The sequence below is a fragment of the Lithobates pipiens genome, unplaced genomic scaffold (genome assembly GCF_037356315.1).
Source record: "Lithobates pipiens isolate NorthernLeopardFrog02 unplaced genomic scaffold, aLitPip1_a1.2 Scaffold_16, whole genome shotgun sequence".
Classification (NCBI taxonomy): Eukaryota; Metazoa; Chordata; class Amphibia; order Anura; family Ranidae; genus Lithobates; species Lithobates pipiens.
In genome coordinates this window covers 22696221-22702220 of record NW_027507748.1, presented here as the reverse complement: position 1 = coordinate 22702220, position 6000 = coordinate 22696221, and positions in this window count along the sequence as shown.

Sequence of the window (6000 nt, the reverse complement as noted above, 5' to 3'; positions counted from 1 at the left end):
TGGTAACTTGGTATAGGGTGCTACGGTACATAGGCTTGAGTGCGGTACAGTCTGCTGTTCTGTAAGGACCGCTATCGGTCCACAATAGATAGGGTTGACGTGCACCACTGCTGACCGCTGCCCTATACTGCAGCAGTCCTTCAGCGGTATAGGGACTGACGTACAGTCTGCTAAACACTAATACACAACTTGCTTGGTCCACAAAAGTTCTTATAAGGACTGGTAACTTGGTATAGGGTGCTACGGTACATAGGCTTGAGTGCGGTACAGTCTGCTGTTCTGTAAGGACCGCTATCGGTCCACAATAGATAGGGTTGACGTGCACCACTGCTGACCGCTCACCTATACTGCAGCAGTCCTTCAGCGGTATAGGGACTGACGTACAGTCTGCTAATCACTAACACACAACCTGCTTGTTCCACAAAAGTTCTTATAAGGACTGGTAACTTGGTATAGGGTGCTACGGTACATAGGCTTGAGTGCGGTACAGTCTGCTGTTCTGTAAGGACCGCTATAGGTCCACAATAGATAGGGTTGACGTGCACCACTGCTGACCGCTCACCTATACTGCAGCAGTCCTTCAGCGGTATAGGGACTGACGTACAGTCTGCTAATCACTAACACACAACCTGCTTGTTCCACAAAAGTTCTTATAAGGACTGGTAACTTGGTATAGGGTGCTACGGTACATAGGCTTGAGTGCGGTACAGTCTGCTGTTCTGTAAGGACCGCTATCGGTCCACAATAGATAGGGTTGACGTGCACCACTGCTGACCGCTGCCCTATACTGCAGCAGTCCTTCAGCGGTATAGGGACTGACGTACAGTCTGCTAAACACTAATACACAACCTGCTTGGTCCACAAAAGTTCTTATAAGGACTGGTAACTTGGTATAGGGTGCTACGGTACATAGGCTTGAGTGCGGTACAGTCTGCTGTTCTGTAAGGACCGCTATCGGTCCACAATAGATAGGGTTGACGTGCACCACTGCTGACCGCTGCCCTATACTGCAGCAGTCCTTCAGCGGTATAGGGACTGACGTACAGTCTGCTAAACACTAACACACAACCTGCTTGGTCCACAAAAGTTCTTATAAGGACTGGTAACTTGGTATAGGGTGCTACGGTACATAGGCTTGAGTGCGGTACAGTCTGCTGTTCTGTAAGGACCGCTATCGGTCCACAATAGATAGGGTTGACGTGCACCACTGCTGACCGCTGCCCTATACTGCAGCAGTCCTTCAGCGGTATAGGGACTGACGTACAGTCTGCTAAACACTAATACACAACCTGCTTGGTCCACAAAAGTTCTTATAAGGACTGGTAACTTGGTATAGGGTGCTACGGTACATAGGCTTGAGTGCGGTACAGTCTGCTGTTCTGTAAGGACCGCTATAGGTCCACAATAGATAGGGTTGACGTGCACCACTGCTGACCGCTCACCTATACTGCAGCAGTCCTTCAGCGGTATAGGGACTAAGAGTTTTGTCACAGGGTCATTTAAAAAATGACAGGCAGAGGAAGAGGCAGGCCCTTCCGCAGGGGTGGTAGGGGTAGGGCAGGAGCAACAGGCTTGAGCCAAAGTGGGAAGTTGCAGAAGGTGCGTTCAATTACTTTAAAGGATGCACCAGACTTGGTTGAGTGGCTCGCTCAGCCTTACTCTTCTGCACCCTCCTCATCCTTTCGATCTGCACCCTCTTCTTCACTCTCTGCTATGTGCACCCCCAAAGACACTACCACCAACAACACGACCACCACCACCACCACCACATACCTTCCGCTTGAGTCACTGGAATTATTTTCCGATCCATATCAAGAGGACATTTCTGATGCGCAGCCACTCTTGGTATTGGATCAGGAAGAGGAGGTAGCAACAAGCGCTACTCAGCAGTCTGACGCCAGTACCCAGATCAGCCCAAGGAGGAGGTTGGTCCCCGGTGTTGCTGCCTACTCCGAGATCTCTACTTATAGCGGTGGGGAAGGTGACGTTGATGATGACGTGTCTAGTGATGTCACGTGGGTGCCCACAAGAGAGGAAGAGGAGGGGAGTTCAGAGGGAGATATGGACCAGCAGATAGGGAGGAGAAGCAGCAATGACTTACATTGCACAGCAGGGACAAAGCAGACTGCAAATGTATCAGGAGCGAGTCATCGACCATGTACGGTCACATCTGGCGCTCCCAGGACACCGGCACATGGCTCCGCAGTGTGGGCTTTTTTTAACGTGTCCGCTGCTGACAATAGCGTTGCCATCTGCAATCTTTGCAGTCAACGCGTTAGTCGCGGTAAGCCCAATACTCACCTAGGGACGACCGCCTTAAGAAGGCACATGAGCAGCCATCACCGAGCCCAGTGGGAGCAACGGAACACACAAAGCCACACTGCAGGCTCTCACCGTCCAGCCTCGTCTTCTACTTCTCCTTCTCCTCTCTCCTCACAATTGTCCTCCACTCCACCTTCCATCACGCCAAGCTCACATTTTTCTGCAAAAAGGCAGGCTTCCGTGGGCCTAATGTTTGAGCGTAAAAAAATGATGATGCCGGATAACCCTCTTGCCCAACGGTTGGCGGCTGGCTTGTCAGAACTCATAGCCCGCCAACTACTGCCATATAAACTGGTGGACTCGGAGGCCTTTCGCAAATTTGTGGCCATTGGAACACCACAATGGAAGGTCCCAGGAAGGAAGTATTTCTCAGAGAAGGGCATCCCAGAGCTATATGGCCATGTTCAGCGGCAAGTGAATGTATCTCTGGCACACAGTGTCGGTGCCAAGATACATCTGACCACAGACACGTGGTCTAGCAAACACGGGCAGGGAAGGTATATCAGTTTTACTGCCCACTGGGTGAACCTTCTGACGGCCGTCAAGCATGTAACCCGTGGCACCCGTGTAGATTTGGTTTTACCGCCACGGATTGCATGCAGGCCTGACTCTTCTTCTCCTCCTCCTACTCCATCCTCCTCCCTCTCCTCCTCAGCTGCCTCCTCCTTTTCCGCTGCTAGCGTCTCTTCCACTGCACCGCCCAAGCTCCCCAGAACCTATTCCACATGCCAGGTGAGACGTTGCCATGCCGTGCTGCGTCTGTTGTGCCTGGAAGCAAAGAGCCACACTGGCCCGGCACTCCTTTCAGCTTTGCGTTCACAGGCAGATGAGTGGCTAACACCGCTCAATTTGACAGTTGGTAAAGTGGTGTGTGACAACGGTGCCAATCTGCTTAGCGCATTGAAACAGGGCAAAATCACGCACGTGCCGTGCATGGCACACGTCTTAAACTTGGTCGTGCAGCGATTCCTTGTCAAATACCCTGGGGTCCAGGACATCTTGCGGCAGGCAAGGAAAATCTCGGCCCATTTCAGAAGATCTTACACGGCCATGGCTCGCCTTGCTGACATTCAGCGGCGACACCATCTGCCGGTCAGACGTCTTATTTGCGATTGCCCGACGCGATGGAACTCAACCTTCTATATGCTTGATAGGCTGCTCCAGCAGAAACGTGCAGTTAACGTCTACCTGTATGAACTCTGCGAAAGAAACGGTTCTGGGGAGCTGGGTTTTTTTTCACCGCGCCAGTGGCTGCTCATGCGCGACACATGCAGACTTCTGCGGCCATTTGAGGAGATCACCAAACTGGTCAGTCGCAGCCATGGCGCCATCAGTGACATGGTACCTTATGCCTTCTTTCTGGAGCGTGCATTGCGTCGTGTCATTGATCAGGCTGTGGAGGAGCAGGAGCGGGAAGATGAGGAAGTCGCAATGCTGGATGAATTCCCAGGGGGGGCTACTCTATCTGAGACAAGTCAACAACAGGAGTCTGATGAGGAGTCAGAGGAGGATGGTGCCGGGGCGGATGAGCAGGAGCAAGAAGAGCATGCTTTAAACCTTTCTGGGATCCCTGTTGTGCGAGGATGGGGAGAGGAGAATGAAGAGGACGACATTATCCTGGATGATGAGCAGGAGCCAGGCCACCACACCGCTTCCACTTTAGTGCAAATGGGGGCCTTCATGCTCCAGTGTTTTAATAGGGACCCCCGTATAAAAAGCATGAGGGTCAAGGACCAGTACTGGGTGGCAACGTACTTAGACCCCCGGTACAAACACAAAATGGCGGAAATGTTACCGCCGTCGCAGAGGGCTGTCAGAATGCAGCACTTCCAGGCCTTGCTTCGAGAAATGCTGCATTCTGCTTTTGCGTGCGCTGGCAGAGGAGCAATTCCCACTCCCAGAGAAGGATTTGCGGGTACCAATCCAACAGCGCCTGCAAGAAGAGGCCGGTTTGAAGATGTGTTGGTGACTTCGGATATGAGGTCATTCTTTCAGCCGACCCATCGACAGGTGTCATCCGGATCCAGCATCAGGGAACGCCTAGACCGTCAGGTGTCCGACTACATTGGGTTAACGGCCGATGTGGACGCTCTGAGGAGTGATGAACCCCTAGACTACTGGGTGGGCAGGCTTGACCTCTGGCCAGAGCTTGCCCAATTTGCAATCGAACTGTTGGCTTGCCCCTCATCCAGTGTCCTGTCCGAAAGGACGTTCAGCGCAGCAGGGGGGATTGTGACCGATAAGCGTACTCGCCTAGCTCACCACAGTGTTAACTACCTCACATTTCTAAAAATGAATGAGGCATGGATCTCGGAGGAATTCAACACATGTGACCAGTAGACCATGTATATGTCTATAAACTATTTTTTTAATCAAGCACACAGACCTTCTTAATTCATTTGGCTCACTTCCTTGACCCAAAAAAGCACACCGTACTATATGCCCCTACCCTCCTCTTTGAAGAGGTTGAGCGGTGTCATATTTCTACTGGGGCTGCTTATGATATCCCTGTGCTGTGCTGACTTCCTCCTGGGGGTTCTTATTATGAAGGGATCACACTATCCCTGTGCTGTGCTGACTTCCTCCTGGGGGTTCTTATTATGAGGGGATCACACCATCCCTGTGCTGTGCTGACTTCCTCCTGGGGCTGCTTACGGTGCTGCTGTCAGTGCTGTATGTCACGGTGCTGCTGTCAGCGCTGTATGTCACGGTGCTGCTGTCAGCGCTGTATGTCACGGTGCTGCTGTCAGCGCTGTATGTCACGGTGCTGCTGTCAGCGCTGTATGTCACGGTGCTGCTGTCAGCGCTGTATGTCACGGTGCTGCTGTCAGCGCTGTATGTCACGGTGCTGCTGTCAGCGCTGTATGTCACGGTGCTGCTGTCAGCGCTGTATGTCACGGTGCTGCTGTCAGCGCTGTATGTCACGGTGCTGCTGTCAGCGCTGTATGTCACGGTGCTGCTGTCAGCGCTGTATGTCACGGTGCTGCTGTCAGATGCCTCTATCACGGTGCATGTGTCATTCCGGTATGTCACGCTGCTGGTGATCATCTCCTGCACCCTCTTCTTTGCCTACCCTGGTCCCTGACCTTCCCTCTCCTCCATTGCCTTCATTAGCTCCATAGTCCTGAATTGTTAGAACAATTTCCCAAATAAAATAAAAATGCTTGTAGTTATCGATCCCAAATTCACCTCATACATGTATTATGTCATTGTCCAGATGGTGGGACTACGTTTTACCCCCTAATAATTACCACGTGGCCGCAAATTCGACATGAAGGTTTGCAAAGTTCGCCTCCCATTGAAGTCAATGGGGCCCGCGGCGAACGTTCGGTTTCGCGAACGTTTGGGTCCGTTCGCATTTCGCTTTCGCGAAACGTCCCGTCGGAAGTTCGTCCATCACTACTTGCGACTGCACTGTGGATCATTTATAAAGAAAGTTTTTTATTTTAGTCCCTATACTTGGTTATTTTGCTGAACTATTCATATTATTATTCATAACACTTTCTTTATTTATGTGTTGATTATTATATGTGTAGAATTACCCCTGTAGAAGCCCCTGGTCAGGATGGGTCCTCTGTTCTTTGCCTCAACCTCTTAAAGCAAATGTGTCAAGAGATGATTCTGCCCCCCCCCCCCCCCCAGAACATTTTATGTGGCTCTCTCACCTCTCCTGCAGCT